Source organism: Epinephelus lanceolatus, chromosome 22, assembly GCF_041903045.1.
Source record: "Epinephelus lanceolatus isolate andai-2023 chromosome 22, ASM4190304v1, whole genome shotgun sequence".
Lineage (NCBI taxonomy): Eukaryota > Metazoa > Chordata > Actinopteri > Perciformes > Serranidae > Epinephelus > Epinephelus lanceolatus.
Window position 1 is genome coordinate 31,915,106 of NC_135755.1, and position 24,895 is coordinate 31,940,000.

Here is a 24,895-nt window from a genome sequence, read left to right on the forward strand (position 1 = left end):
AGGAGCAGCGCCCTCTGCTGATGAAAGGTGAGAATAAAAAGCTTACAGCACCAGGTATTCCCAGGCGGTCTCCCATCCAAGTACTGACCCGGCCCGACCCTGCTTAGCTTCCGAGATCGGACGAGATCGGGCGTATTCAGGGTGGTATGGCCGTAAGCCATGGAAGAGCATGCACGCACGCCATTTATAGATGGTAAAACATCAGCAAGGGTGGATGGCAAATGGTAATCTGTCATTTTCCTGCACTCAACAAGCACCATGACAAGACCCACACGCCATTTAGTTTTGAGTTAATGCACATATACTCATTGAGAAATTAAAAAAAACAAAAAAGGAAAAAAAAGGGAAAAAAAGGAGAGTTTGTCCACTGGTGCTGTTTTCCAAGGAGCTGGCTCCAGTAAAGGAGGAGCAGCGCCCTCTGCTGATGAAAGGTGAGAATAAAAAGCTTACAGCACCGGGTATTCCCAGGCGGTCTCCCATCCAAGTACTGACCCGGCCCGACCCTGCTTAGCTTCCGAGATCAGACGAGATCGGGCGTATTCAGGGTGGTATGGCCGTAAGCCATGGAAGAGCATGCACGCACGCCATTTATAGATGGTAAAACATCAGCAAGGGTGGATGGCAAATGGTAATCTGTCATTTTCCTGCACTCAACAAGCGCCATGACAAGACCCACACGCCATTTACTTTTCAGTTAATGCACATATACTCACTGACAAATTAAAAAAAAAAAAAAAAGAGAGTTTGTCCACTGGTGCTGTTTTCCAAGGAGCTGGCTCCAGTAAAGGAGGAGCAGCGCCCTCTGCTGATGAAAGGTGAGAATAAAAAGCTTACAGCACCGGGTATTCCCAGGCGGTCTCCCATCCAAGTACTGACCCGGCCCGACCCTGCTTAGCTTCCGAGATCGGACGAGATCGGGCGTATTCAGGGTGGTATGGCCGTAAGCCATGGAAGAGCATGCACGCACGCCATTTATAGATGGTAAAACATCAGCAAGGGTGGATGGCAAATGGTAATCTGTCATTTTCCTGCACTCAACAAGCGCCATGACAAGACCCACACGCCATTTAGTTTTCAGTTAATGCACATATACTCACTGACAAATTAAAAAAAAAAAAAAAAGAGAGTTTGTCCACTGGTGCTGTTTTCCAAGGAGCTGGCTCCAGTAAAGGAGGAGCAGCGCCCTCTGCTGATGAAAGGTGAGAATAAAAAGCTTACAGCACCGGGTATTCCCAGGCGGTCTCCCATCCAAGTACTGACCCGGCCCGACCCTGCTTAGCTTCCGAGATCGGACGAGATCGGGCGTATTCAGGGTGGTATGGCTGTAAGCCATGGAAGAGCATGCACGCACGCCATTTATAGATGGTAAAACATCAGCAAGGGTGGATGGCAAATGGTAATCTGTCATTTTACTGCACTCAACAAGCGCCATGACAAGACCCACACGCCATTTAGTTTTCAGTTAATGCACATATACTCACTGACAAATTAAAACAAAAAAAAGAAAGAGAGTTTGTCCACTGGTGCTGTTTTCCAAGGAGCTGGCTCCAGTAAAGGAGGAGCAGCGCCCTCTGCTGATGAAAGGTGAGAATAAAAAGCTTACAGCACCAGGTATTCCCAGGCGGTCTCCCATCCAAGTACTGACCCGGCCCGACCCTGCTTAGCTTCCGAGATCGGACGAGATCGGGCGTATTCAGGGTGGTATGGCCGTAAGCCATGGAAGAGCATGCACGCACGCCATTTATAGATGGTAAAACATCAGCAAGGGTGGATGGCAAATGGTAATCTGTCATTTTCCTGCACTCAACAAGCACCATGACAAGACCCACACGCCATTTAGTTTTGAGTTAATGCACATATACTCATTGAGAAATTAAAAAAAACAAAAAAGGAAAAAAAAGGGAAAAAAAGGAGAGTTTGTCCACTGGTGCTGTTTTCCAAGGAGCTGGCTCCAGTAAAGGAGGAGCAGCGCCCTCTGCTGATGAAAGGTGAGAATAAAAAGCTTACAGCACCGGGTATTCCCAGGCGGTCTCCCATCCAAGTACTGACCCGGCCCGACCCTGCTTAGCTTCCGAGATCGGACGAGATCGGGCGTATTCAGGGTGGTATGGCCGTAAGCCATGGAAGAGCATGCACGCACGCCATTTATAGATGGTAAAACATCAGCAAGGGTGGATGGCAAATGGTAATCTGTCATTTTCCTGCACTCAACAAGCGCCATTACAAGACCCACACGCCATTTAGTTTTCAGTTAATGCACATATACTCACTGACAAATTAAAAAAAAAAAAAAAAGAGAGTTTGTCCACTGGTGCTGTTTTCCAAGGAGCTGGCTCCAGTAAAGGAGGAGCAGCGCCCTCTGCTGATGAAAGGTGAGAATAAAAAGCTTACAGCACCGGGTATTCCCAGGCCGTCTCCCATCCAAGTACTGACCCGGCCCGACCCTGCTTAGCTTCCGAGATCAGACGAGATCGGGCGTATTCAGGGTGGTATGGCCGTAAGCCATGGAAGAGCATGCACGCACGCCATTTATAGATGGTAAAACATCAGCAAGGGTGGATGGCAAATGGTAATCTGTCATTTTCCTGCACTCAACAAGCACCATGACAAGACCCACACGCCATTTAGTTTTGAGTTAATGCACATATACTCATTGAGAAATTAAAAAAAACAAAAAAGGAAAAAAAAGGGAAAAAAAGGAGAGTTTGTCCACTGGTGCTGTTTTCCAAGGAGCTGGCTCCAGTAAAGGAGGAGCAGCGCCCTCTGCTGATGAAAGGTGAGAATAAAAAGCTTACAGCACCGGGTATTCCCAGGCGGTCTCCCATCCAAGTACTGACCCGGCCCGACCCTGCTTAGCTTCCGAGATCGGACGAGATCGGGCGTATTCAGGGTGGTATGGCCGTAAGCCATGGAAGAGCATGCACGCACGCCATTTATAGATGGTAAAACATCAGCAAGGGTGGATGGCAAATGGTAATCTGTCATTTTCCTGCACTCAACAAGCGCCATTACAAGACCCACACGCCATTTAGTTTTCAGTTAATGCACATATACTCACTGACAAATTAAAAAAAAAAAAAAAAGAGAGTTTGTCCACTGGTGCTGTTTTCCAAGGAGCTGGCTCCAGTAAAGGAGGAGCAGCGCCCTCTGCTGATGAAAGGTGAGAATAAAAAGCTTACAGCACCGGGTATTCCCAGGCCGTCTCCCATCCAAGTACTGACCCGGCCCGACCCTGCTTAGCTTCCGAGATCAGACGAGATCGGGCGTATTCAGGGTGGTATGGCCGTAAGCCATGGAAGAGCATGCACGCACGCCATTTATAGATGGTAAAACATCAGCAAGGGTGGATGGCAAATGGTAATCTGTCATTTTCCTGCACTCAACAAGCACCATGACAAGACCCACACGCCATTTAGTTTTGAGTTAATGCACACATACTCATTGAGTAATTAAAAAAAACAAAAAAGGAAAAAAAAGGGAAAAAAAGGAGAGTTTGTCCACTGGTACTGTTTTCCAAGGAGCTGGCTCCAGTAAAGGAGGAGCAGCGCCCTCTGCTGATGAAAGGTGAGAATAAAAAGCTTACAGCACCGGGTATTCCCAGGCGGTCTCCCATCCAAGTACTGACCCGGCCCGATCCTGCTTAGCTTCCGAGATCGGACGAGATCGGGCGTATTCAGGGTGGTATGGCCGTAAGCCATGGAAGAGCATGCACGCACGCCATTTATAGATGGTAAAACATCAGCAAGGGTGGATGGCAAATGGTAATCTGTCATTTTCCTGCACTCAACAAGCGCCATGACAAGACCCACACGCCATTTATTTTTCAGTTAATGCACATATACTCACTGACAAATTAAAAAAAAAAAAAAAAGAAAAAAAAAAAGACAGTTTGTCCACTGGTGCTGTTTTCCAAGGAGCTGGCTCCAGTAAAGGAGGAGCAGCGCCCTCTGCTGATGAAAGGTGAGAATAAAAAGCTTACAGCACCGGGTATTCCCAGGCGGTCTCCCATGCAAGTACTGACCCGGCCCGACCCTGCTTAGCTTCCGAGATCGGACGAGATCGGGCGTATTCAGGGTGGTATGGCCGTAAGCCATGGAAGAGCATGCACGCACGCCATTTATAGATGGTAAAACATCAGCAAGGGTGGATGGCAAATGGTAATCTGTTATTTTCCTGCACTCAACAAGCGCCATGACAAGACCCACACGCCATTTAGTTTTCAGTTAATGCACATATACTCACTGACAAATTAAAAAAAAAAAAAAAGAGAGTTTGTCCACTGGTGCTGTTTTCCAAGGAGCTGGCTCCAGTAAAGGAGGAGCAGCGCCCTTTGCTGATGAAAGGTGAGAATAAAAAGCTTACAGCACCGGGTATTCCCAGGCGGTCTCCCATCCAAGTATTGACCCGGCCCAACCCTGCTTAGCTTCCGAGATCGGACGAGATCGGGCGTATTCAGGGTGGTATGGCCGTAAGCAATGGAAGAGCATGCACGTACGCCATTTATAGATGGTAAAACAGCAGCAAGGGTGGATGGCAAATGGTAATCTGTCATTTTCCTGCACTCAACAAGCACCATGACAAGACCCACATGCCATTTAGTTTTGAGTTAATGCACACATACTCATTGAGAAATTAAAAAAAACAAAAAAGGAAAAAAAAGGGAAAAAAAGGAGAGTTTGTCCACTGGTGCTGTTTTCCAAGGAGTTGGCTCCAGTAAAGGAGGAGCAGCGCCCTCTGCTGATGAAAGGTGAGAATAAAAAGCTTACAGCACCGGGTATTCCCAGGCGGTCTCCCATCCAAGTACTGACCCGGTCCGTCCCTGCTTAGCTTCCGAGATCGGACGAGATCGGACGTATTCAGGGTGGTATGGCCGTAAGCCATGGAAGGGCATGCACGCACGCCATTTATAGATGGTAAAACATCAGCAAGGGTGGATGGCAAATGGTAATCTGTCATTTTCCTGCACTCAACAAGCGCCATGACAAGACCCACACGCCATTTAGTTTTCAGTTAATGCACATATACTCACTGACAAATTAAAACAAAAAAAAAAAGAGAGTTTGTCCACTGGTGCTGTTTTCCAAGGAGCTGGCTCCAGTAAAGGAGGAGCAGCGCCCTCTGCTGATGAAAGGTGAGAATAAAAAGCTTACAGCACCGGGTATTCCCAGGCGGTCTCCCATCAAAGTACTGACCCGGCCCGACCCTGCTTAGCTTCCGAGATCGGACGAGATCGGGCGTATTCAGGGTGGTATGGCCGTAAGCCATGGAAGAGCATGCACACACGCCATTTATAGATGGTAAAACATCAGCAAGGGTGGATGGCAAATGGTAATCTGTCATTTTCCTGCACTCAACAAGCACCATGACAAGACCCACACGCCATTTAGTTTTGAGTTAATGCACATATACTCATTGAGAAATTAAAAAAAACAAAAAAGGAAAAAAAAGGGAAAAAAAGGAGAGTTTGTCCACTGGTGCTGTTTTCCAAGGAGCTGGCTCCAGTAAAGGAGGAGCAGCGCCCTCTGCTGATGAAAGGTGAGAATAAAAAGCTTACAGCACCGGGTATTCCCAGGCGGTCTCCCATCCAAGTACTGACCCGGCCCGACCCTGCTTAGCTTCCGAGATCGGACGAGATCGGGCGTATTCAGGGTGGTATGGCCGTAAGCCATGGAAGAGCATGCACGCACGCCATTTATAGATGGTAAAACATCAGCAAGGGTGGATGGCAAATGGTAATCTGTCATTTTCCTGCACTCAACAAGCGCCATGACAAGACCCACACGCCATTTATTTTTCAGTTAATGCACATATACTCACTGACAAATTAAAACAAAAAAAAAAAGAGTTTGTCCACTGGTGCTGTTTTCCAAGGAGCTGGCTCCAGTAAAGGAGGAGCAGCGCCCTCTGCTGATGAAAGGTGAGAATAAAAAGCTTACAGCACCGGGTATTCCCAGGCGGTCTCCCATCCAAGTACTGACCCGGCCCGACCCTGCTTAGCTTCCGAGATCGGACGAGATCGGGCGTATTCAGGGTGGTATGGCCGTAAGCCATGGAAGAGCATGCACGCACGCCATTTATAGATGGTAAAACATCAGCAAGGGTGGATGGCAAATGGTAATCTGTCATTTTCCTGCACTCAACAAGCACCATGACAAGACCCACACGCCATTTAGTTTTGAGTTAATGCACATATACTTATTGAGAAATTAAAAAAAACAAAAAAGGAAAAAAAAGGGAAAAAAAGGAGAGTTTGTCCACTGGTGCTGTTTTCCAAGGAGCTGGCTCCAGTAAAGGAGGAGCAGCGCCCTCTGCTGATGAAAGGTGAGAATAAAAAGCTTACAGCACCGGGTATTCCCAGGCGGTCTCCCATCCAAGTACTGACCCGGCCCGACCCTGCTTAGCTTCCGAGATCGGGCGTATTCAGGGTGGTATGGCCGTAAGCCATGGAAGAGCATGCACGCACGCCATTTATAGATGGTAAAACATCAGCAAGGGTGGATGGCAAATGGTAATCTGTCATTTTCCTGCACTCAACAAGCACCATGACAAGACCCACACGCCATTTAGTTTTGAGTTAATGCACACATACTCATTGAGAAATTAAAAAAAACAAAAAAGGAAAAAAAAGGGAAAAAAAGGAGAGTTTGTCCACTGGTACTGTTTTCCAAGGAGCTGGCTCCAGTAAAGGAGGAGCAGCGCCCTCTGCTGATGAAAGGTGAGAATAAAAAGCTTACAGCACCGGGTATTCCCAGGCGGTCTCCCATCCAAGTACTGACCCGGCCCGACCCTGCTTAGCTTCCGAGATCGGACGAGATCGGGCGTATTCAGGGTGGTATGGCCGTAAGCCATGGAAGAGCATGCACGCACGCCATTTATAGATGGTAAAACATCAGCAAGGGTGGATGGCAAATGGTAATCTGTCATTTTCCTGCACTCAACAAGCGCCATGACAAGACCCACACGCCATTTAGTTTTGAGTTAATGCACATATACTCACTGACAAATTAAAACAAAAAAAAAAAGAGAGTTTGTCCACTGGTGCTGTTTTCCAAGGAGCTGGCTCCAGTAAAGGAGGAGCAGCGCCCTCTGCTGATGAAAGGTGAGAATAAAAAGCTTACAGCACCGGGTATTCCCAGGCGGTCTCCCATCCAAGTACTGACCCGGCCCGACCCTGCTTAGCTTCCGAGATCGGACGAGATCGGGCGTATTCAGGGTGGTATGGCCGTAAGCCATGGAAGAGCATGCACGCACGCCATTTATAGATGGTAAAACATCAGCAAGGGTGGATGGCAAATGGTAATCTGTCATTTTACTGCACTCAACAAGCGCCATGACAAGACCCACACGCCATTTAGTTTTCAGTTAATGCACATATACTCACTGACAAATTAAAACAAAAAAAAAAAGAGAGTTTGTCCACTGGTGCTGTTTTCCAAGGAGCTGGCTCCAGTAAAGGAGGAGCAGCGCCCTCTGCTGATGAAAGGTGAGAATAAAAAGCTTACAGCACCGGGTATTCCCAGGCGGTCTCCCATCCAAGTACTGACCCGGCCCGACCCTGCTTAGCTTCCGAGATCGGACGAGATCGGGCGTATTCAGGGTGGTATGGCCGTAAGCCATGGAAGAGCATGCACGCACGCCATTTATAGATGGTAAAACATCAGCAAGGGTGGATGGCAAATGGTAATCTGTCATTTTCCTGCACTCAACAAGCACCATGACAAGACCCACACGCCATTTAGTTTTGAGTTAATGCACACATACTCATTGAGAAATTAAAAAAAACAAAAAAGGAAAAAAAAGGGAAAAAAAGGAGAGTTTGTCCACTGGTACTGTTTTCCAAGGAGCTGGCTCCAGTAAAGGAGGAGCAGCGCCCTCTGCTGATGAAAGGTGAGAATAAAAAGCTTACAGCACCGGGTATTCCCAGGCGGTCTCCCATCCAAGTACTGACCCGGCCCGACCCTGCTTAGCTTCCGAGATCGGACGAGATCGGGCGTATTCAGGGTGGTATGGCCGTAAGCCATGGAAGAGCATGCACGCACGCCATTTATAGATGGTAAAACATCAGCAAGGGTGGATGGCAAATGGTAATCTGTCATTTTCCTGCACTCAACAAGCGCCATGACAAGACCCACACGCCATATATTTTTCAGTTAATGCACATATACTCACTGACAAATTAAAAAAAAAAAAAAAAGAAAAAAAAAAAGACAGTTTGTCCACTGGTGCTGTTTTCCAAGGAGCTGGCTCCAGTAAAGGAGGAGCAGCGCCCTCTGCTGATGAAAGGTGAGAATAAAAAGCTTACAGCACCGGGTATTCCCAGGCGGTCTCCCATGCAAGTACTGACCCGGCCCGACCCTGCTTAGCTTCCGAGATCGGACGAGATCGGGCGTATTCAGGGTGGTATGGCCGTAAGCCATGGAAGAGCATGCACGCACGCCATTTATAGATGGTAAAACATCAGCAAGGGTGGATGGCAAATGGTAATCTGTCATTTTCCTGCACTCAACAAGCACCATGACAAGACCCACATGCCATTTAGTTTTGAGTTAATGCACATATACTCACTGACAAATTAAAAAAAAAAAAAAAAGGGAAAAAAAGGAGAGTTTGTCCACTGGTGCTGTTTTCCAAGGAGCTGGCTCCAGTAAAGGAGGAGCAGCGCCCTCTGCTGATGAAAGGTGAGAATAAAAAGCTTACAGCACCGGGTATTCCCAGGCGGTCTCCCATCCAAGTACTGACCCGGCCCAACCCTGCTTAGCTTCCGAGATCGGACGAGATCGGGCGTATTCAGGGTGGTATGGCCGTAAGCAATGGAAGAGCATGCACGTACGCCATTTATAGATGGTAAAACAGCAGCAAGGGTGGATGGCAAATGGTAATCTGTCATTTTCCTGCACTCAACAAGCACCATGACAAGACCCACATGCCATTTAGTTTTGAGTTAATGCACATATACTCATTGAGAAATTAAAAAAAAACAAAAAAGGAAAAAAAAGGGAAAAAAAGGAGAGTTTGTCCACTGGTGCTGTTTTCCAAGGAGTTGGCTCCAGTAAAGGAGGAGCAGCGCCCTCTGCTGATGAAAGGTGAGAATAAAAAGCTTACAGCACCGGGTATTCCCAGGCGGTCTCCCATCCAAGTACTGACCCGGCCCGACCCTGCTTAGCTTCCGAGATCGGACGAGATCGGGCGTATTCAGGGTGGTATGGCCGTAAGCCATGGAAGGGCATGCACGCACGCCATTTATAGATGGTAAAACATCAGCAAGGGTGGATGGCAAATGGTAATCTGTCATTTTCCTGCACTCAACAAGCGCCATGACAAGACCCACACGCCATTTAGTTTTCAGTTAATGCACATATACTCACTGACAAATTAAAACAAAAAAAAAAAGAGAGTTTGTCCACTGGTGCTGTTTTCCAAGGAGCTGGCTCCAGTAAAGGAGGAGCAGCGCCCTCTGCTGATGAAAGGTGAGAATAAAAAGCTTACAGCACCGGGTATTCCCAGGCGGTCTCCCATCCAAGTACTGACCCGGCCCGACCCTGCTTAGCTTCCGAGATCGGACGAGATCGGGCGTATTCAGGGTGGTATGGCCGTAAGCCATGGAAGAGCATGCACGCACGCCATTTATAGATGGTAAAACATCAGCAAGGGTGGATGGCAAATGGTAATCTGTCATTTTCCTGCACTCAACAAGCACCATGACAAGACCCACATGCCATTTAGTTTTGAGTTAATGCACATATACTCATTGAGAAATTAAAAAAAAACAAAAAAGGAAAAAAAAGGGAAAAAAAGGAGAGTTTGTCCACTGGTGCTGTTTTCCAAGGAGTTGGCTCCAGTAAAGGAGGAGCAGCGCCCTCTGCTGATGAAAGGTGAGAATAAAAAGCTTACAGCACCGGGTATTCCCAGGCGGTCTCCCATCCAAGTACTGACCCGGCCCGACCCTGCTTAGCTTCCGAGATCGGACGAGATCGGGCGTATTCAGGGTGGTATGGCCGTAAGCCATGGAAGGGCATGCACGCACGCCATTTATAGATGGTAAAACATCAGCAAGGGTGGATGGCAAATGGTAATCTGTCATTTTCCTGCACTCAACAAGCGCCATGACAAGACCCACACGCCATTTAGTTTTGAGTTAATGCACATATACTCACTGACAAATTAAAACAAAAAAAAAAAGAGAGTTTGTCCACTGGTGCTGTTTTCCAAGGAGCTGGCTCCAGTAAAGGAGGAGCAGCGCCCTCTGCTGATGAAAGGTGAGAATAAAAAGCTTACAGCACCGGGTATTCCCAGGCGGTCTCCCATCCAAGTACTGACCCGGCCCGACCCTGCTTAGCTTCCGAGATCGGACGAGATCGGGCGTATTCAGGGTGGTATGGCCGTAAGCCATGGAAGAGCATGCACGCACGCCATTTATAGATGGTAAAACATCAGCAAGGGTGGATGGCAAATGGTAATCTGTCATTTTCCTGCACTCAACAAGCACCATGACAAGACCCACACGCCATTTAGTTTTGAGTTAATGCACATATACTCATTGAGAAATTAAAAAAAACAAAAAAGGAAAAAAAAGGGAAAAAAAGAGAGTTTGTCCACTGGTGCTGTTTTCCAAGGAGCTGGCTCCAGTAAAGGAGGAGCAGCGCCCTCTGCTGATGAAAGGTGAGAATAAAAAGCTTACAACACCGGGTATTCCCAGGCGGTCTCCCATCCAAGTACTGACCCGGCCCGACCCTGCTTAGCTTCCGAGATCGGACGAGATCGGGCGTATTCAGGGTGGTATGGCCGTAAGCCATGGAAGAGCATGCACGCACGCCATTTATAGATGGTAAAACATCAGCAAGGGTGGATGGCAAATGGTAATCTGTCATTTTCCTGCACTCAACAAGCGCCATGACAAGACCCACACGCCATTTAGTTTTCAGTTAATGCACATATACTCACTGACAAATTAAAACAAAAAAAAAAAGAGTTTGTCCACTGGTGCTGTTTTCCAAGGAGCTGGCTCCAGTAAAGGAGGAGCAGCGCCCTCTGCTGATGAAAGGTGAGAATAAAAAGCTTACAGCACCGGGTATTCCCAGGCGGTCTCCCATCCAAGTACTGACCCGGCCCGACCCTGCTTAGCTTCCGAGATCGGACGAGATCGGGCATATTCAGGGTGGTATGGCCGTAAGCCATGGAAGAGCATGCACGCACGCCATTTATAGATGGTAAAACATCAGCAAGGGTGGATGGCAAATGGTAATCTGTCATTTTCCTGCACTCAACAAGCACCATGACAAGACCCACACGCCATTTAGTTTTGAGTTAATGCACATATACTTATTGAGAAATTAAAAAAAACAAAAAAGGAAAAAAAAGGGAAAAAAAGGAGAGTTTGTCCACTGGTGCTGTTTTCCAAGGAGCTGGCTCCAGTAAAGGAGGAGCAGCGCCCTCTGCTGATGAAAGGTGAGAATAAAAAGCTTACAGCACCGGGTATTCCCAGGCGGTCTCCCATCCAAGTACTGACCCGGCCCTACCCTGCTTAGCTTCCGAGATCGGACGAGATCGGGCGTATTCAGGGTGGTATGGCCATAAGCCATGGAAGAGCATGCACGCACGCCATTTATAGATGGTAAAACATCAGCAAGGGTGGATGGCAAATGGTAATCTGTCATTTTCCTGCACTCAACAAGCACCATGACAAGACCCACACGCCATTTAGTTTTGAGTTAATGCACACATACTCATTGAGAAATTAAAAAAAACAAAAAAGGAAAAAAAAGGGAAAAAAAGGAGAGTTTGTCCACTGGTACTGTTTTCCAAGGAGCTGGCTCCAGTAAAGGAGGAGCAGCGCCCTCTGCTGATGAAAGGTGAGAATAAAAAGCTTACAGCACCGGGTATTCCCAGGCGGTCTCCCATCCAAGTACTGACCCGGCCCGACCCTGCTTAGCTTCCGAGATCGGACGAGATCGGGCGTATTCAGGGTGGTATGGCCGTAAGCCATGGAAGAGCATGCACGCACGCCATTTATAGATGGTAAAACATCAGCAAGGGTGGATGACAAATGGTAATCTGTCATTTTCCTGCACTCAACAAGCACCATGACAAGACCCACACGCCATTTAGTTTTGAGTTAATGCACATATACTCATTGAGAAATTAAAAAAAACAAAAAAGGAAAAAAAAAGGGAAAAAAAGGAGAGTTTGTCCACTGGTGCTGTTTTCCAAGGAGCTGGCTCCAGTAAAGGAGGAGCAGCGCCCTCTGCTGATGAAAGGTGAGAATAAAAAGCTTACAGCACCGGGTATTCCCAGGCGGTCTCCCATCCAAGTACTGACCCGGCCCGACCCTGCTTAGCTTCCGAGATCGGACGAGATCGGGCATATTCAGGGTGGTATGGCCGTAAGCCATGGAAGAGCATGCACGCACGCCATTTATAGATGGTAAAACATCAGCAAGGGTGGATGGCAAATGGTAATCTGTCATTTTCCTGCACTCAACAAGCACCATGACAAGACCCACACGCCATTTATTTTTGAGTTAATGCACATATACTTATTGAGAAATTAAAAAAAACAAAAAAGGAAAAAAAAGGGAAAAAAAGGAGAGTTTGTCCACTGGTGCTGTTTTCCAAGGAGCTGGCTCCAGTAAAGGAGGAGCAGCGCCCTCTGCTGATGAAAGGTGAGAATAAAAAGCTTACAGCACCGGGTATTCCCAGGCGGTCTCCCATCCAAGTACTGACCCGGCCCGACCCTGCTTAGCTTCCGAGATCGGACGAGATCGGGCGTATTCAGGGTGGTATGGCCATAAGCCATGGAAGAGCATGCACGCACGCCATTTATAGATGGTAAAACATCAGCAAGGGTGGATGGCAAATGGTAATCTGTCATTTTCCTGCACTCAACAAGCGCCATGACAAGACCCACACGCCATTTAGTTTTCAGTTAATGCACATATACTCACTGACAAATTAAAACAAAAAAAAAAAGAGAGTTTGTCCACTGGTGCTGTTTTCCAAGGAGCTGGCTCCAGTAAAGGAGGAGCAGCGCCCTCTGCTGATGAAAGGTGAGAATAAAAAGCTTACAGCACCGGGTATTCCCAGGCGGTCTCCCATCCAAGTACTGACCCGGCCCGACCCTGCTTAGCTTCCGAGATCGGACGAGATCGGGCGTATTCAGGGTGGTATGGCCGTAAGCCATGGAAGAGCATGCACGCACGCCATTTATAGATGGTAAAACATCAGCAAGGGTGGATGGCAAATGGTAATCTGTCATTTTACTGCACTCAACAAGCGCCATGACAAGACCCACACGCCATTTAGTTTTCAGTTAATGCACATATACTCACTGACAAATTAAAACAAAAAAAAAAAGAGAGTTTGTCCACTGGTGCTGTTTTCCAAGGAGCTGGCTCCAGTAAAGGAGGAGCAGCGCCCTCTGCTGATGAAAGGTGAGAATAAAAAGCTTACAGCACCGGGTATTCCCAGGCGGTCTCCCATCCAAGTACTGACCCGGCCCGACCCTGCTTAGCTTCCGAGATCGGACGAGATCGGGCGTATTCAGGGTGGTATGGCCGTAAGCCATGGAAGAGCATGCACGCACGCCATTTATAGATGGTAAAACATCAGCAAGGGTGGATGGCAAATGGTAATCTGTCATTTTCCTGCACTCAACAAGCACCATGACAAGACCCACACGCCATTTAGTTTTGAGTTAATGCACACATACTCATTGAGAAATTAAAAAAAACAAAAAAGGAAAAAAAAGGGAAAAAAAGGAGAGTTTGTCCACTGGTACTGTTTTCCAAGGAGCTGGCTCCAGTAAAGGAGGAGCAGCGCCCTCTGCTGATGAAAGGTGAGAATAAAAAGCTTACAGCACCGGGTATTCCCAGGCGGTCTCCCATCCAAGTACTGACCCGGCCCGACCCTGCTTAGCTTCCGAGATCGGACGAGATCGGGCGTATTCAGGGTGGTATGGCCGTAAGCCATGGAAGAGCATGCACGCACGCCATTTATAGATGGTAAAACATCAGCAAGGGTGGATGGCAAATGGTAATCTGTCATTTTCCTGCACTCAACAAGCGCCATGACAAGACCCACACGCCATATATTTTTCAGTTAATGCACATATACTCACTGACAAATTAAAAAAAAAAAAAAAAGAAAAAAAAAAAGACAGTTTGTCCACTGGTGCTGTTTTCCAAGGAGCTGGCTCCAGTAAAGGAGGAGCAGCGCCCTCTGCTGATGAAAGGTGAGAATAAAAAGCTTACAGCACCGGGTATTCCCAGGCGGTCTCCCATGCAAGTACTGACCCGGCCCGACCCTGCTTAGCTTCCGAGATCGGACGAGATCGGGCGTATTCAGGGTGGTATGGCCGTAAGCCATGGAAGAGCATGCACGCACGCCATTTATAGATGGTAAAACATCAGCAAGGGTGGATGGCAAATGGTAATCTGTCATTTTCCTGCACTCAACAAGCACCATGACAAGACCCACATGCCATTTAGTTTTGAGTTAATGCACATATACTCACTGACAAATTAAAAAAAAAAAAAAAAAGGGAAAAAAAGGAGAGTTTGTCCACTGGTGCTGTTTTCCAAGGAGCTGGCTCCAGTAAAGGAGGAGCAGCGCCCTCTGCTGATGAAAGGTGAGAATAAAAAGCTTACAGCACCGGGTATTCCCAGGCGGTCTCCCATCCAAGTACTGACCCGGCCCAACCCTGCTTAGCTTCCGAGATCGGACGAGATCGGGCGTATTCAGGGTGGTATGGCCGTAAGCAATGGAAGAGCATGCACGTACGCCATTTATAGATGGTAAAACAGCAGCAAGGGTGGATGGCAAATGGTAATCTGTCATTTTCCTGCACTCAACAAGCACCATGACAAGACCCACATGCCATTTAGTTTTGAGTTAATGCACATATACTCATTGAGAAATTAAAAAAAAACAAAAAAGGAAAAAAAAGGGAAAAAAAGGAGAGTTTGTCCACTGGTGCTGTTTTCCAAGGAGTTGGCTCCAGTAAAGGAGGAGCAGCGCCCTCTGCTGATGAAAGGTGAGAATAAAAAGCTTACAGCACCGGGTATTCCCAGGCGGTCTCCCATCCAAGTACTGACCCGGCCCGACCCTGCTTAGCTTCCGAGATCGGACGAGATCGGGCGTATTCAGGGTGGTATGGCCGTAAGCCATGGAAGGGCATGCACGCACGCCATTTATAGATGGTAAAACATCAGCAAGGGTGGATGGCAAATGGTAATCTGTCATTTTCCTGCACTCAACAAGCGCCATGACAAGACCCACACGCCATTTAGTTTTCAGTTAATGCACATATACTCACTGACAAATTAAAACAAAAAAAAAAAGAGAGTTTGTCCACTGGTGCTGTTTTCCAAGGAGCTGGCTCCAGTAAAGGAGGAGCAGCGCCCTCTGCTGATGAAAGGTGAGAATAAAAAGCTTACAGCACCGGGTATTCCCAGGCGGTCTCCCATCCAAGTACTGACCCGGCCCGACCCTGCTTAGCTTCCGAGATCGGACGAGATCGGGCGTATTCAGGGTGGTATGGCCGTAAGCCATGGAAGAGCATGCACGCACGCCATTTATAGATGGTAAAACATCAGCAAGGGTGGATGGCAAATGGTAATCTGTCATTTTCCTGCACTCAACAAGCACCATGACAAGACCCACATGCCATTTAGTTTTGAGTTAATGCACATATACTCATTGAGAAATTAAAAAAAAACAAAAAAGGAAAAAAAAGGGAAAAAAAGGAGAGTTTGTCCACTGGTGCTGTTTTCCAAGGAGTTGGCTCCAGTAAAGGAGGAGCAGCGCCCTCTGCTGATGAAAGGTGAGAATAAAAAGCTTACAGCACCGGGTATTCCCAGGCGGTCTCCCATCCAAGTACTGACCCGGCCCGACCCTGCTTAGCTTCCGAGATCGGACGAGATCGGGCGTATTCAGGGTGGTATGGCCGTAAGCCATGGAAGGGCATGCACGCACGCCATTTATAGATGGTAAAACATCAGCAAGGGTGGATGGCAAATGGTAATCTGTCATTTTCCTGCACTCAACAAGCGCCATGACAAGACCCACACGCCATTTAGTTTTGAGTTAATGCACATATACTCACTGACAAATTAAAACAAAAAAAAAAAGAGAGTTTGTCCACTGGTGCTGTTTTCCAAGGAGCTGGCTCCAGTAAAGGAGGAGCAGCGCCCTCTGCTGATGAAAGGTGAGAATAAAAAGCTTACAGCACCGGGTATTCCCAGGCGGTCTCCCATCCAAGTACTGACCCGGCCCGACCCTGCTTAGCTTCCGAGATCGGACGAGATCGGGCGTATTCAGGGTGGTATGGCCGTAAGCCATGGAAGAGCATGCACGCACGCCATTTATAGATGGTAAAACATCAGCAAGGGTGGATGGCAAATGGTAATCTGTCATTTTCCTGCACTCAACAAGCACCATGACAAGACCCACACGCCATTTAGTTTTGAGTTAATGCACATATACTCATTGAGAAATTAAAAAAAACAAAAAAGGAAAAAAAAGGGAAAAAAAGAGAGTTTGTCCACTGGTGCTGTTTTCCAAGGAGCTGGCTCCAGTAAAGGAGGAGCAGCGCCCTCTGCTGATGAAAGGTGAGAATAAAAAGCTTACAACACCGGGTATTCCCAGGCGGTCTCCCATCCAAGTACTGACCCGGCCCGACCCTGCTTAGCTTCCGAGATCGGACGAGATCGGGCGTATTCAGGGTGGTATGGCCGTAAGCCATGGAAGAGCATGCACGCACGCCATTTATAGATGGTAAAACATCAGCAAGGGTGGATGGCAAATGGTAATCTGTCATTTTCCTGCACTCAACAAGCGCCATGACAAGACCCACACGCCATTTAGTTTTCAGTTAATGCACATATACTCACTGACAAATTAAAACAAAAAAAAAAAGAGTTTGTCCACTGGTGCTGTTTTCCAAGGAGCTGGCTCCAGTAAAGGAGGAGCAGCGCCCTCTGCTGATGAAAGGTGAGAATAAAAAGCTTACAGCACCGGGTATTCCCAGGCGGTCTCCCATCCAAGTACTGACCCTGCCCGACCCTGCTTAGCTTCCGAGATCGGACGAGATCGGGCATATTCAGGGTGGTATGGCCGTAAGCCATGGAAGAGCATGCACGCACGCCATTTATAGATGGTAAAACATCAGCAAGGGTGGATGGCAAATGGTAATCTGTCATTTTCCTGCACTCAACAAGCACCATGACAAGACCCACACGCCATTTAGTTTTGAGTTAATGCACATATACTTATTGAGAAATTAAAAAAAACAAAAAAGGAAAAAAAAGGGAAAAAAAGGAGAGTTTGTCCACTGGTGCTGTTTTCCAAGGAGCTGGCTCCAGTAAAGGAGGAGCAGCGCCCTCTGCTGATGAAAGGTGAGAATAAAAAGCTTACAGCACCGGGTATTCCCAGGCGGTCTCCCATCCAAGTACTGACCCGGCCCTACCCTGCTTAGCTTCCGAGATCGGACGAGATCGGGCGTATTCAGGGTGGTATGGCCATAAGCCATGGAAGAGCATGCACGCACGCCATTTATAGATGGTAAAACATCAGCAAGGGTGGATGGCAAATGGTAATCTGTCATTTTCCTGCACTCAACAAGCACCATGACAAGACCCACACGCCATTTAGTTTTGAGTTAATGCACACATACTCATTGAGAAATTAAAAAAAACAAAAAAGGAAAAAAAAGGGAAAAAAAGGAGAGTTTGTCCACTGGTACTGTTTTCCAAGGAGCTGGCTCCAGTAAAGGAGGAGCAGCGCCCTCTGCTGATGAAAGGTGAGAATAAAAAGCTTACAGCACCGGGTATTCCCAGGCGGTCTCCCATCCAAGTACTGACCCGGCCCGACCCTGCTTAGCTTCCGAGATCGGACGAGATCGGGCGTATTCAGGGTGGTATGGCCGTAAGCCATGGAAGAGCATGCACGCACGCCATTTATAGATGGTAAAACATCAGCAAGGGTGGATGGCAAATGGTAATCTGTCATTTTCCTGCACTCAACAAGCACCATGACAAGACCCACACGCCATTTAGTTTTGAGTTAATGCACATATACTCATTGAGAAATTAAAAAAAACAAAAAAGGAAAAAAAAAGGGAAAAAAAGGAGAGTTTGTCCACTGGTGCTGTTTTCCAAGGAGCTGGCTCCAGTAAAGGAGGAGCAGCGCCCTCTGCTGATGAAAGGTGAGAATAAAAAGCTTACAGCACCGGGTATTCCCAGGCGGTCTCCCATCCAAGTACTGACCCGGCCCGACCCTGCTTAGCTTCCGAGATCGGACGAGATCGGGCATATTCAGGGTGGTATGGCCGTAAGCCATGGAAGAGCATGCACGCACGCCATTTATAGATGGTAAAACATCAGCAAGGGTGGATGGCAAATGGTAATCTGTCATTTTCCTGCACTCAACAAGCACCATGACAAGACCCACACGCCATTTATTTTTGAGTTAATGCACATATACTTATTGAGAAATTAAAAAAAACAAAAAAGGAAAAAAAAGGGAAAAAAAGGAGAGTTTGTCCACTGGTGCTGTTTTCCAAGGAGCTGGCTCCAGTAAAGGAGGAGCAGCGCCCTCTGCTGATGAAAGGTGAGAATAAAAAGCTTACAGCACCGGGTATTCCCAGGCGGTCTCCCATCCAAGTACTGACCCGGCCCGACCCTGCTTAGCTTCCGAGATCGGACGAGATCGGGCGTATTCAGGGTGGTATGGCCATAAGCCATGGAAGAGCATGCACGCACGCCATTTATAGATGGTAAAACATCAGCAAGGGTGGATGGCAAATGGTAATCTGTCATTTTCCTGCACTCAACAAGCACCATGACAAGACCCACACGCCATTTAGTTTTGAGTTAATGCACACATACTCATTGAGAAATTAAAAAAAACAAAAAAGGAAAAAAAAGGGAAAAAAAGGAGAGTTTGTCCACTGGTACTGTTTTCCAAGGAGCTGGCTCCAGTAAAGGAGGAGCAGCGCCCTCTGCTGATGAAAGGTGAGAATAAAAAGCTTACAGCACCGGGTATTCCCAGGCGGTCTCCCATCCAAGTACTGACCCGGCCCGACCCTGCTTAGCTTCCGAGATCGGACGAGATCGGGCGTATTCAGGGTGGTATGGCCGTAAGCCATGGAAGAGCATGCACGCACGCCATTTATAGATGGTAAAACATCAGCAAGGGTGGATGGCAAATGGTAATCTGTCATTTTCCTGCACTCAACAAGCGCCATGACAAGACCCACACGCCATTTAGTTTTCAGTTAATGCACATATACTCACTGACAAATTAAAAAAAAAAAAAAAAGAGAGTTTGTCCACTGGTGCTGTTTTCCAAGGAGCTGGCTCCAGTAAAGGAGGAGCAGCGCCCTCTGCTGATGAAAGGTGAGAATAAAAAGCTTACAGCACCGGGTATTCCCAGGCGGTCTCCCATCCAAGTACTGACCCGGCCCGACCCTGCTTAGCTTCCGAGATCGGATGAGATCGGGCGTATTCAGGGTGGTATGGCCGTAAGCCATGGAAGAGCATGCACGCACGCCATTTATAGATGGTAAAACATCAGCAAGGGTGGATGGCAAATGGTAATCTGTCATTTTACTGCACTCAACAAGCGCCATGACAAGACCCACACGCCATTTAGTTTTCAGTTAATGCACATATACTCACTGACAAATTAAAACAAAAAAAAAAAGAGAGTTTGTCCACTGGTGCTGTTTTCCAAGGAGCTGGCTCCAGTAAAGGAGGAGCAGCGCCCTCTGCTGATGAAAGGTGAGAATAAAAAGCTTACAGCACCGGGTATTCCCAGGCGGTCTCCCATCCAAGTACTGACCCGGCCCGACCCTGCTTAGCTTCCGAGATCGGACGAGATCGGGCGTATTCTGGGTGGTATGGCCGTAAGCCATGGAAGAGCATGCACGCACGCCATTTATAGATGGTAAAACATCAGCAAGGGTGGATGGCAAATGGTAATCTGTCATTTTCCTGCACTCAACAAGCACCATGACAAGACCCACACGCCATTTAGTTTTGAGTTAATGCACATATACTCATTGAGAAATTAAAAAAAACAAAAAAGGAAAAAAAAAGGGAAAAAAAGGAGAGTTTGTCCACTGGTGCTGTTTTCCAAGGAGCTGGCTCCAGTAAAGGAGGAGCAGCGCCCTCTGCTGATGAAAGGTGAGAATAAAAAGCTTACAGCACCGGGTATTCCCAGGCGGTCTCCCATCCAAGTACTGACCCGGCCCGACCCTGCTTAGCTTCCGAGATCGGACGAGATCGGGCGTATTCAGGGTGGTATGGCCGTAAGCCATGGAAGAGCATGCACGCACGCCATTTATAGATGGTAAAACATCAGCAAGGGTGGATGGCAAATGGTAATCTGTCATTTTCCTGCACTCAACAAGCGCCATGACAAGACCCACACGCCATTTAGTTTTCAGTTAATGCACATATACTCACTGACAAATTAAAACAAAAAAAAAAAGAGAGTTTGTCCACTGGTGCTGTTTTCCAAGGAGCTGGCTCCAGTAAAGGAGGAGCAGCGCCCTCTGCTGATGAAAGGTGAGAATAAAAAGCTTACAGCACCGGGTATTCCCAGGCGGTCTCCCATCCAAGTACTGACCCGGCCCGACCCTGCTTAGCTTCCGAGATCAGACGAGATTGGGCGTATTCAGGGTGGTATGGCCGTAAGCCATGGAAGAGCATGCACGCACGCCATTTATAGATGGTAAAACATCAGCAAGGGTGGATGGCAAATGGTAATCTGTCATTTTCCTGCACTCAACAAGCACCATGACAAGACCCACACGCCATTTAGTTTTGAGTTAATGCACACATACTCATTGAGAAATTAAAAAAAACAAAAAAGGAAAAAAAAGGGAAAAAAAGGAGAGTTTGTCCACTGGTACTGTTTTCCAAGGAGCTGGCTCCAGTAAAGGAGGAGCAGCGCCCTCTGCTGATGAAAGGTGAGAATAAAAAGCTTACAGCACCGGGTATTCCCAGGCGGTCTCCCATCCAAGTACTGACCCGGCCCGACCCTGCTTAGCTTCCGAGATCGGACGAGATCGGGCGTATTCAGGGTGGTATGGCCGTAAGCCGTGGAAGAGCATGCACGCACGCCATTTATAGATGGTAAAACATCAGCAAGGGTGGATGGCAAATGGTAATCTGTCATTTTCCTGCACTCAACAAGCGCCATGACAAGACCCACACGCCATTTATTTTTCAGTTAATGCCCATATACTCACTGACAAATTAAAAAAAAGGAAAAAAAAGGGAAAAAAAGGAGAGTTTGTCCACTGGTGCTGTTTTCCAAGGAGCTGGCTCCAGTAAAGGAGGAGCAGCGCCCTCTGCTGATGAAAGGTGAGAATAAAAAGCTTACAGCACCGGGTATTCCCAGGCGGTCTCCCATCCAAGTACTGACCCGGCCCGACCCTGCTTAGCTTCCGAGATCGGACGAGATCGGGCGTATTCAGGGTGGTATGGCCGTAAGCCATGGAAGAGCATGCACGCACGCCATTTATAGATGGTAAAACATCAGCAAGGGTGGATGGCAAATGGTAATCTGTTATTTTCCTGCACTCAACAAGCGCCATGACAAGACCCACACGCCATTTAGTTTTCAGTTAATGCACATATACTCACTGACAAATTAAAAAAAAAAAAAAAGAGAGTTTGTCCACTGGTGCTGTTTTCCAAGGAGCTGGCTCCAGTAAAGGAGGAGCAGCGCCCTTTGCTGATGAAAGGTGAGAATAAAAAGCTTACAGCACCGGGTATTCCCAGGCGGTCTCCCATCCAAGTACTGACCCGGCCCAACCCTGCTTAGCTTCCGAGATCGGACGAGATCGGGCGTATTCAGGGTGGTATGGCCGTAAGCAATGGAAGAGCATGCACGTACGCCATTTATAGATGGTAAAACAGCAGCAAGGGTGGATGGCAAATGGTAATCTGTCATTTTCCTGCACTCAACAAGCACCATGACAAGACCCACATGCCATTTAGTTTTCAGTTAATGCACATATACTCATTGAGAAATTAAAAAAAAACAAAAAAGGAAAAAAAAGGGAAAAAAAGGAGAGTTTGTCCACTGGTGCTGTTTTCCAAGGAGTTGGCTCCAGTAAAGGAGGAGCAGCGCCCTCTGCTGATGAAAGGTGAGAATAAAAAGCTTACAGCACCGGGTATTCCCAGGCGGTCTCCCATCCAAGTACTGACCCGGCCCGACCCTGCTTAGCTTCCGAGATCGGACGAGATCGGGCGTATTCAGGGTGGTATGGCCGTAAGCCATGGAAGGGCATGCACGCACGCCATTTATAGATGGTAAAACATCAGCAAGGGTGGATGGCAAATGGTAATCTGTCATTTTCCTGCACTCAACAAGCGCCATGACAAGACCCACACGCCATTTATTTTTCAGTTAATGCACATATACTCACTGACAAATTAAAACAAAAAAAAAAAGAGAGTTTGTCCACTGGTGCTGTTTTCCAAGGAGCTGGCTCCAGTAAAGGAGGAGCAGCGCCCTCTGCTGATGAAAGGTGAGAATAAAAAGCTTACAGCACCGGGTATTCCCAGGCGGTCTCCCATCCAAGTACTGACCCGGCCCGACCCTGCTTAGCTTCCGAGATCGGACGAGATCGGGCGTATTCAGGGTGGTATGGCCGTAAGCCATGGAAGAGCATGCACGCACGCCATTTATAGATGGTAAAACATCAGCAAGGGTGGATGGCAAATGGTAATCTGTCATTTTCCTGCACTCAACAAGCACCATGACAAGACCCACACGCCATTTAGTTTTGAGTTAATGCACATATACTCATTGAGAAATTAAAAAAAACAAAAAAGGAAAAAAAAGGGAAAAAAAGAGAGTTTGTCCACTGGTGCTGTTTTCCAAGGAGCTGGCTCCAGTAAAGGAGGAGCAGCGCCCTCTGCTGATGAAAGGTGAGAATAAAAAGCTTACAGCACCGGGTATTCCCAGGCGGTCTCCCATCCAAGTACTGACCCGGCCCGACCCTGCTTAGCTTCCGAGATCGGACGAGATCGGGCGTATTCAGGGTGGTATGGCCGTAAGCCATGGAAGAGCATGCACGCACGCCATTTATAGATGGTAAAACATCAGCAAGGGTGGATGGCAAATGGTAATCTGTCATTTTCCTGCACTCAACAAGCGCCATGACAAGACCCACACGCCATTTATTTTTCAGTTAATGCACATATACTCACTGACAAATTAAAAAAAAAAAAAAAGAAAAAAAAAAAGACAGTTTGTCCACTGGTGCTGTTTTCCAAGGAGCTGGCTCCAGTAAAGGAGGAGCAGCGCCCTCTGCTGATGAAAGGTGAGAATAAAAAGCTTACAGCACCGGGTATTCCCAGGCGGTCTCCCATGCAAGTACTGACCCGGCCCGACCCTGCTTAGCTTCCGAGATCGGACGAGATCGGGCGTATTCAGGGTGGTATGGCCGTAAGCCATGGAAGAGCATGCACGCACGCCATTTATAGATGGTAAAACATCAGCAAGGGTGGATGGCAAATGGTAATCTGTCATTTTCCTGCACTCAACAAGCACCATGACAAGACCCACATGCCATTTAGTTTTGAGTTAATGCACATATACTCACTGACAAATTAAAAAAAAAAAAAAAAAGGGAAAAAAAGGAGAGTTTGTCCACTGGTGCTGTTTTCCAAGGAGCTGGCTCCAGTAAAGGAGGAGCAGCGCCCTCTGCTGATGAAAGGTGAGAATAAAAAGCTTACAGCACCGGGTATTCCCAGGCGGTCTCCCATCCAAGTACTGACCCGGCCCGACCCTGCTTAGCTTCCGAGATCGGACGAGATCGGGCGTATTCAGGGTGGTATGGCCGTAAGCCATGGAAGAGCATGCACGCACGCCATTTATAGATGGTAAAACATCAGCAAGGGTGGATGGCAAATGGTAATCTGTTATTTTCCTGCACTCAACAAGCGCCATGACAAGACCCACACGCCATTTAGTTTTCAGTTAATGCACATATACTCACTGACAAATTAAAAAAAAAAAAAAGAGAGTTTGTCCACTGGTGCTGTTTTCCAAGGAGCTGGCTCCAGTAAAGGAGGAGCAGCGCCCTTTGCTGATGAAAGGTGAGAATAAAAAGCTTACAGCACCGGGTATTCCCAGGCGGTCTCCCATCCAAGTACTGACCCGGCCCAACCCTGCTTAGCTTCCGAGATCGGACGAGATCGGGCGTATTCAGGGTGGTATGGCCGTAAGCAATGGAAGAGCATGCACGTACGCCATTTATAGATGGTAAAACAGCAGCAAGGGTGGATGGCAAATGGTAATCTGTCATTTTCCTGCACTCAACAAGCACCATGACAAGACCCACATGCCATTTAGTTTTGAGTTAATGCACATATACTCATTGAGAAATTAAAAAAAAACAAAAAAGGAAAAAAAAGGGAAAAAAAGGAGAGTTTGTCCACTGGTGCTGTTTTCCAAGGAGTTTTCTCCAGTAAAGGAGGAGCAGCGCCCTCTGCTGATGAAAGGTGAGAATAAAAAGCTTACAGCACCGGGTATTCCCAGGCGGTCTCCCATCCAAGTACTGACCCGGCCCGACCCTGCTTAGCTTCCGAGATCGGACGAGATCGGGCGTATTCAGGGTGGTATGGCCGTAAGCCATGGAAGGGCATGCACGCACGCCATTTATAGATGGTAAAACATCAGCAAGGGTGGATGGCAAATGGTAATCTGTCATTTTCCTGCACTCAACAAGCGCCATGACAAGACCCACACGCCATTTAGTTTTCAGTTAATGCACATATACTCACTGACAAATTAAAACAAAAAAAAAAAGAGAGTTTGTCCACTGGTGCTGTTTTCCAAGGAGCTGGCTCCAGTAAAGGAGGAGCAGCGCCCTCTGCTGA

At 47.5% G+C, this 24,895-nt stretch overlaps 62 non-coding genes and 1 pseudogene across 62 annotated transcripts; all 63 read right to left on the minus strand.

Annotated features, from left to right (window-relative positions):
- Positions 1-39: 39 nt before the first annotated feature.
- Positions 40-158, minus strand: LOC144460440 (5S ribosomal RNA). Its single transcript, XR_013489158.1, has one exon. It is a non-coding gene; the product is annotated as a 5S ribosomal RNA (ribosomal RNA).
- A 285-nt stretch (positions 159-443) lies between these two features.
- Positions 444-562, minus strand: LOC144460614 (5S ribosomal RNA). The gene has a single exon (XR_013489332.1). It is a non-coding gene; the product is annotated as a 5S ribosomal RNA (ribosomal RNA).
- A 265-nt stretch (positions 563-827) lies between these two features.
- On the minus strand, positions 828-946 carry LOC144461542 (5S ribosomal RNA). Its single transcript, XR_013490244.1, has one exon. It is a non-coding gene; the product is annotated as a 5S ribosomal RNA (ribosomal RNA).
- Positions 947-1,211: 265 nt separating this feature from the next.
- Positions 1,212-1,330, minus strand: LOC144460606 (5S ribosomal RNA). Its single transcript, XR_013489324.1, has one exon. It is a non-coding gene; the product is annotated as a 5S ribosomal RNA (ribosomal RNA).
- Positions 1,331-1,596: 266 nt separating this feature from the next.
- Positions 1,597-1,715, minus strand: LOC144460451 (5S ribosomal RNA). The gene has a single exon (XR_013489169.1). It is a non-coding gene; the product is annotated as a 5S ribosomal RNA (ribosomal RNA).
- Positions 1,716-2,000: 285 nt separating this feature from the next.
- LOC144461543 (5S ribosomal RNA) lies at positions 2,001-2,119 on the minus strand. Its single transcript, XR_013490245.1, has one exon. It is a non-coding gene; the product is annotated as a 5S ribosomal RNA (ribosomal RNA).
- A 265-nt stretch (positions 2,120-2,384) lies between these two features.
- Positions 2,385-2,503, minus strand: LOC144461178 (5S ribosomal RNA). The gene has a single exon (XR_013489897.1). It is a non-coding gene; the product is annotated as a 5S ribosomal RNA (ribosomal RNA).
- Positions 2,504-2,788: 285 nt separating this feature from the next.
- Positions 2,789-2,907, minus strand: LOC144461544 (5S ribosomal RNA). Its single transcript, XR_013490246.1, has one exon. It is a non-coding gene; the product is annotated as a 5S ribosomal RNA (ribosomal RNA).
- A 265-nt stretch (positions 2,908-3,172) lies between these two features.
- Positions 3,173-3,291, minus strand: LOC144461179 (5S ribosomal RNA). The gene has a single exon (XR_013489898.1). It is a non-coding gene; the product is annotated as a 5S ribosomal RNA (ribosomal RNA).
- A 285-nt stretch (positions 3,292-3,576) lies between these two features.
- Positions 3,577-3,695, minus strand: LOC144461070 (5S ribosomal RNA). Its single transcript, XR_013489789.1, has one exon. It is a non-coding gene; the product is annotated as a 5S ribosomal RNA (ribosomal RNA).
- A 277-nt stretch (positions 3,696-3,972) lies between these two features.
- Positions 3,973-4,091, minus strand: LOC144460824 (5S ribosomal RNA). Its single transcript, XR_013489543.1, has one exon. It is a non-coding gene; the product is annotated as a 5S ribosomal RNA (ribosomal RNA).
- A 264-nt stretch (positions 4,092-4,355) lies between these two features.
- LOC144460965 (5S ribosomal RNA) lies at positions 4,356-4,474 on the minus strand. Its single transcript, XR_013489684.1, has one exon. It is a non-coding gene; the product is annotated as a 5S ribosomal RNA (ribosomal RNA).
- A 285-nt stretch (positions 4,475-4,759) lies between these two features.
- Positions 4,760-4,878, minus strand: LOC144461201 (5S ribosomal RNA). The gene has a single exon (XR_013489920.1). It is a non-coding gene; the product is annotated as a 5S ribosomal RNA (ribosomal RNA).
- A 265-nt stretch (positions 4,879-5,143) lies between these two features.
- Positions 5,144-5,262, minus strand: LOC144460682 (5S ribosomal RNA). The gene has a single exon (XR_013489401.1). It is a non-coding gene; the product is annotated as a 5S ribosomal RNA (ribosomal RNA).
- A 285-nt stretch (positions 5,263-5,547) lies between these two features.
- Positions 5,548-5,666, minus strand: LOC144461545 (5S ribosomal RNA). Its single transcript, XR_013490247.1, has one exon. It is a non-coding gene; the product is annotated as a 5S ribosomal RNA (ribosomal RNA).
- Positions 5,667-5,929: 263 nt separating this feature from the next.
- LOC144461547 (5S ribosomal RNA) lies at positions 5,930-6,048 on the minus strand. Its single transcript, XR_013490249.1, has one exon. It is a non-coding gene; the product is annotated as a 5S ribosomal RNA (ribosomal RNA).
- A 285-nt stretch (positions 6,049-6,333) lies between these two features.
- On the minus strand, positions 6,334-6,442 carry LOC144461278 (5S ribosomal RNA; annotated as a pseudogene).
- Positions 6,443-6,727: 285 nt separating this feature from the next.
- On the minus strand, positions 6,728-6,846 carry LOC144461548 (5S ribosomal RNA). Its single transcript, XR_013490250.1, has one exon. It is a non-coding gene; the product is annotated as a 5S ribosomal RNA (ribosomal RNA).
- A 265-nt stretch (positions 6,847-7,111) lies between these two features.
- On the minus strand, positions 7,112-7,230 carry LOC144461549 (5S ribosomal RNA). The gene has a single exon (XR_013490251.1). It is a non-coding gene; the product is annotated as a 5S ribosomal RNA (ribosomal RNA).
- A 265-nt stretch (positions 7,231-7,495) lies between these two features.
- On the minus strand, positions 7,496-7,614 carry LOC144461550 (5S ribosomal RNA). The gene has a single exon (XR_013490252.1). It is a non-coding gene; the product is annotated as a 5S ribosomal RNA (ribosomal RNA).
- A 285-nt stretch (positions 7,615-7,899) lies between these two features.
- On the minus strand, positions 7,900-8,018 carry LOC144461551 (5S ribosomal RNA). Its single transcript, XR_013490253.1, has one exon. It is a non-coding gene; the product is annotated as a 5S ribosomal RNA (ribosomal RNA).
- Positions 8,019-8,295: 277 nt separating this feature from the next.
- Positions 8,296-8,414, minus strand: LOC144460825 (5S ribosomal RNA). The gene has a single exon (XR_013489544.1). It is a non-coding gene; the product is annotated as a 5S ribosomal RNA (ribosomal RNA).
- Positions 8,415-8,690: 276 nt separating this feature from the next.
- On the minus strand, positions 8,691-8,809 carry LOC144461302 (5S ribosomal RNA). The gene has a single exon (XR_013490003.1). It is a non-coding gene; the product is annotated as a 5S ribosomal RNA (ribosomal RNA).
- Positions 8,810-9,095: 286 nt separating this feature from the next.
- On the minus strand, positions 9,096-9,214 carry LOC144461552 (5S ribosomal RNA). Its single transcript, XR_013490254.1, has one exon. It is a non-coding gene; the product is annotated as a 5S ribosomal RNA (ribosomal RNA).
- A 265-nt stretch (positions 9,215-9,479) lies between these two features.
- LOC144461553 (5S ribosomal RNA) lies at positions 9,480-9,598 on the minus strand. Its single transcript, XR_013490255.1, has one exon. It is a non-coding gene; the product is annotated as a 5S ribosomal RNA (ribosomal RNA).
- A 286-nt stretch (positions 9,599-9,884) lies between these two features.
- Positions 9,885-10,003, minus strand: LOC144461554 (5S ribosomal RNA). Its single transcript, XR_013490256.1, has one exon. It is a non-coding gene; the product is annotated as a 5S ribosomal RNA (ribosomal RNA).
- A 265-nt stretch (positions 10,004-10,268) lies between these two features.
- Positions 10,269-10,387, minus strand: LOC144461555 (5S ribosomal RNA). The gene has a single exon (XR_013490257.1). It is a non-coding gene; the product is annotated as a 5S ribosomal RNA (ribosomal RNA).
- A 284-nt stretch (positions 10,388-10,671) lies between these two features.
- LOC144460756 (5S ribosomal RNA) lies at positions 10,672-10,790 on the minus strand. The gene has a single exon (XR_013489475.1). It is a non-coding gene; the product is annotated as a 5S ribosomal RNA (ribosomal RNA).
- A 263-nt stretch (positions 10,791-11,053) lies between these two features.
- Positions 11,054-11,172, minus strand: LOC144460748 (5S ribosomal RNA). The gene has a single exon (XR_013489467.1). It is a non-coding gene; the product is annotated as a 5S ribosomal RNA (ribosomal RNA).
- Positions 11,173-11,457: 285 nt separating this feature from the next.
- On the minus strand, positions 11,458-11,576 carry LOC144460684 (5S ribosomal RNA). The gene has a single exon (XR_013489403.1). It is a non-coding gene; the product is annotated as a 5S ribosomal RNA (ribosomal RNA).
- Positions 11,577-11,861: 285 nt separating this feature from the next.
- LOC144461556 (5S ribosomal RNA) lies at positions 11,862-11,980 on the minus strand. Its single transcript, XR_013490258.1, has one exon. It is a non-coding gene; the product is annotated as a 5S ribosomal RNA (ribosomal RNA).
- Positions 11,981-12,266: 286 nt separating this feature from the next.
- LOC144460749 (5S ribosomal RNA) lies at positions 12,267-12,385 on the minus strand. Its single transcript, XR_013489468.1, has one exon. It is a non-coding gene; the product is annotated as a 5S ribosomal RNA (ribosomal RNA).
- A 285-nt stretch (positions 12,386-12,670) lies between these two features.
- On the minus strand, positions 12,671-12,789 carry LOC144460706 (5S ribosomal RNA). The gene has a single exon (XR_013489425.1). It is a non-coding gene; the product is annotated as a 5S ribosomal RNA (ribosomal RNA).
- Positions 12,790-13,054: 265 nt separating this feature from the next.
- Positions 13,055-13,173, minus strand: LOC144461558 (5S ribosomal RNA). Its single transcript, XR_013490260.1, has one exon. It is a non-coding gene; the product is annotated as a 5S ribosomal RNA (ribosomal RNA).
- A 265-nt stretch (positions 13,174-13,438) lies between these two features.
- LOC144461559 (5S ribosomal RNA) lies at positions 13,439-13,557 on the minus strand. The gene has a single exon (XR_013490261.1). It is a non-coding gene; the product is annotated as a 5S ribosomal RNA (ribosomal RNA).
- Positions 13,558-13,842: 285 nt separating this feature from the next.
- LOC144461560 (5S ribosomal RNA) lies at positions 13,843-13,961 on the minus strand. The gene has a single exon (XR_013490262.1). It is a non-coding gene; the product is annotated as a 5S ribosomal RNA (ribosomal RNA).
- A 277-nt stretch (positions 13,962-14,238) lies between these two features.
- LOC144460826 (5S ribosomal RNA) lies at positions 14,239-14,357 on the minus strand. Its single transcript, XR_013489545.1, has one exon. It is a non-coding gene; the product is annotated as a 5S ribosomal RNA (ribosomal RNA).
- Positions 14,358-14,634: 277 nt separating this feature from the next.
- Positions 14,635-14,753, minus strand: LOC144461313 (5S ribosomal RNA). The gene has a single exon (XR_013490014.1). It is a non-coding gene; the product is annotated as a 5S ribosomal RNA (ribosomal RNA).
- A 286-nt stretch (positions 14,754-15,039) lies between these two features.
- Positions 15,040-15,158, minus strand: LOC144461561 (5S ribosomal RNA). The gene has a single exon (XR_013490263.1). It is a non-coding gene; the product is annotated as a 5S ribosomal RNA (ribosomal RNA).
- Positions 15,159-15,423: 265 nt separating this feature from the next.
- On the minus strand, positions 15,424-15,542 carry LOC144461562 (5S ribosomal RNA). The gene has a single exon (XR_013490264.1). It is a non-coding gene; the product is annotated as a 5S ribosomal RNA (ribosomal RNA).
- A 286-nt stretch (positions 15,543-15,828) lies between these two features.
- On the minus strand, positions 15,829-15,947 carry LOC144461563 (5S ribosomal RNA). Its single transcript, XR_013490265.1, has one exon. It is a non-coding gene; the product is annotated as a 5S ribosomal RNA (ribosomal RNA).
- A 265-nt stretch (positions 15,948-16,212) lies between these two features.
- LOC144461564 (5S ribosomal RNA) lies at positions 16,213-16,331 on the minus strand. Its single transcript, XR_013490266.1, has one exon. It is a non-coding gene; the product is annotated as a 5S ribosomal RNA (ribosomal RNA).
- A 284-nt stretch (positions 16,332-16,615) lies between these two features.
- On the minus strand, positions 16,616-16,734 carry LOC144460757 (5S ribosomal RNA). Its single transcript, XR_013489476.1, has one exon. It is a non-coding gene; the product is annotated as a 5S ribosomal RNA (ribosomal RNA).
- Positions 16,735-16,997: 263 nt separating this feature from the next.
- On the minus strand, positions 16,998-17,116 carry LOC144461189 (5S ribosomal RNA). Its single transcript, XR_013489908.1, has one exon. It is a non-coding gene; the product is annotated as a 5S ribosomal RNA (ribosomal RNA).
- Positions 17,117-17,401: 285 nt separating this feature from the next.
- LOC144460685 (5S ribosomal RNA) lies at positions 17,402-17,520 on the minus strand. The gene has a single exon (XR_013489404.1). It is a non-coding gene; the product is annotated as a 5S ribosomal RNA (ribosomal RNA).
- A 285-nt stretch (positions 17,521-17,805) lies between these two features.
- LOC144461565 (5S ribosomal RNA) lies at positions 17,806-17,924 on the minus strand. The gene has a single exon (XR_013490267.1). It is a non-coding gene; the product is annotated as a 5S ribosomal RNA (ribosomal RNA).
- A 286-nt stretch (positions 17,925-18,210) lies between these two features.
- LOC144460750 (5S ribosomal RNA) lies at positions 18,211-18,329 on the minus strand. The gene has a single exon (XR_013489469.1). It is a non-coding gene; the product is annotated as a 5S ribosomal RNA (ribosomal RNA).
- Positions 18,330-18,614: 285 nt separating this feature from the next.
- Positions 18,615-18,733, minus strand: LOC144460707 (5S ribosomal RNA). The gene has a single exon (XR_013489426.1). It is a non-coding gene; the product is annotated as a 5S ribosomal RNA (ribosomal RNA).
- Positions 18,734-19,018: 285 nt separating this feature from the next.
- LOC144461566 (5S ribosomal RNA) lies at positions 19,019-19,137 on the minus strand. Its single transcript, XR_013490268.1, has one exon. It is a non-coding gene; the product is annotated as a 5S ribosomal RNA (ribosomal RNA).
- Positions 19,138-19,402: 265 nt separating this feature from the next.
- On the minus strand, positions 19,403-19,521 carry LOC144460013 (5S ribosomal RNA). The gene has a single exon (XR_013488729.1). It is a non-coding gene; the product is annotated as a 5S ribosomal RNA (ribosomal RNA).
- A 265-nt stretch (positions 19,522-19,786) lies between these two features.
- Positions 19,787-19,905, minus strand: LOC144461045 (5S ribosomal RNA). Its single transcript, XR_013489764.1, has one exon. It is a non-coding gene; the product is annotated as a 5S ribosomal RNA (ribosomal RNA).
- A 286-nt stretch (positions 19,906-20,191) lies between these two features.
- LOC144461567 (5S ribosomal RNA) lies at positions 20,192-20,310 on the minus strand. The gene has a single exon (XR_013490269.1). It is a non-coding gene; the product is annotated as a 5S ribosomal RNA (ribosomal RNA).
- A 265-nt stretch (positions 20,311-20,575) lies between these two features.
- On the minus strand, positions 20,576-20,694 carry LOC144461167 (5S ribosomal RNA). The gene has a single exon (XR_013489886.1). It is a non-coding gene; the product is annotated as a 5S ribosomal RNA (ribosomal RNA).
- Positions 20,695-20,979: 285 nt separating this feature from the next.
- LOC144461569 (5S ribosomal RNA) lies at positions 20,980-21,098 on the minus strand. Its single transcript, XR_013490271.1, has one exon. It is a non-coding gene; the product is annotated as a 5S ribosomal RNA (ribosomal RNA).
- A 278-nt stretch (positions 21,099-21,376) lies between these two features.
- LOC144461570 (5S ribosomal RNA) lies at positions 21,377-21,495 on the minus strand. Its single transcript, XR_013490272.1, has one exon. It is a non-coding gene; the product is annotated as a 5S ribosomal RNA (ribosomal RNA).
- A 264-nt stretch (positions 21,496-21,759) lies between these two features.
- Positions 21,760-21,878, minus strand: LOC144461324 (5S ribosomal RNA). Its single transcript, XR_013490025.1, has one exon. It is a non-coding gene; the product is annotated as a 5S ribosomal RNA (ribosomal RNA).
- A 286-nt stretch (positions 21,879-22,164) lies between these two features.
- Positions 22,165-22,283, minus strand: LOC144461571 (5S ribosomal RNA). Its single transcript, XR_013490273.1, has one exon. It is a non-coding gene; the product is annotated as a 5S ribosomal RNA (ribosomal RNA).
- A 265-nt stretch (positions 22,284-22,548) lies between these two features.
- On the minus strand, positions 22,549-22,667 carry LOC144461572 (5S ribosomal RNA). The gene has a single exon (XR_013490274.1). It is a non-coding gene; the product is annotated as a 5S ribosomal RNA (ribosomal RNA).
- Positions 22,668-22,951: 284 nt separating this feature from the next.
- On the minus strand, positions 22,952-23,070 carry LOC144461573 (5S ribosomal RNA). Its single transcript, XR_013490275.1, has one exon. It is a non-coding gene; the product is annotated as a 5S ribosomal RNA (ribosomal RNA).
- Positions 23,071-23,346: 276 nt separating this feature from the next.
- On the minus strand, positions 23,347-23,465 carry LOC144460827 (5S ribosomal RNA). Its single transcript, XR_013489546.1, has one exon. It is a non-coding gene; the product is annotated as a 5S ribosomal RNA (ribosomal RNA).
- Positions 23,466-23,742: 277 nt separating this feature from the next.
- LOC144461574 (5S ribosomal RNA) lies at positions 23,743-23,861 on the minus strand. Its single transcript, XR_013490276.1, has one exon. It is a non-coding gene; the product is annotated as a 5S ribosomal RNA (ribosomal RNA).
- Positions 23,862-24,124: 263 nt separating this feature from the next.
- Positions 24,125-24,243, minus strand: LOC144461335 (5S ribosomal RNA). Its single transcript, XR_013490036.1, has one exon. It is a non-coding gene; the product is annotated as a 5S ribosomal RNA (ribosomal RNA).
- Positions 24,244-24,529: 286 nt separating this feature from the next.
- LOC144461575 (5S ribosomal RNA) lies at positions 24,530-24,648 on the minus strand. The gene has a single exon (XR_013490277.1). It is a non-coding gene; the product is annotated as a 5S ribosomal RNA (ribosomal RNA).
- Positions 24,649-24,895: the final 247 nt, after the last annotated feature.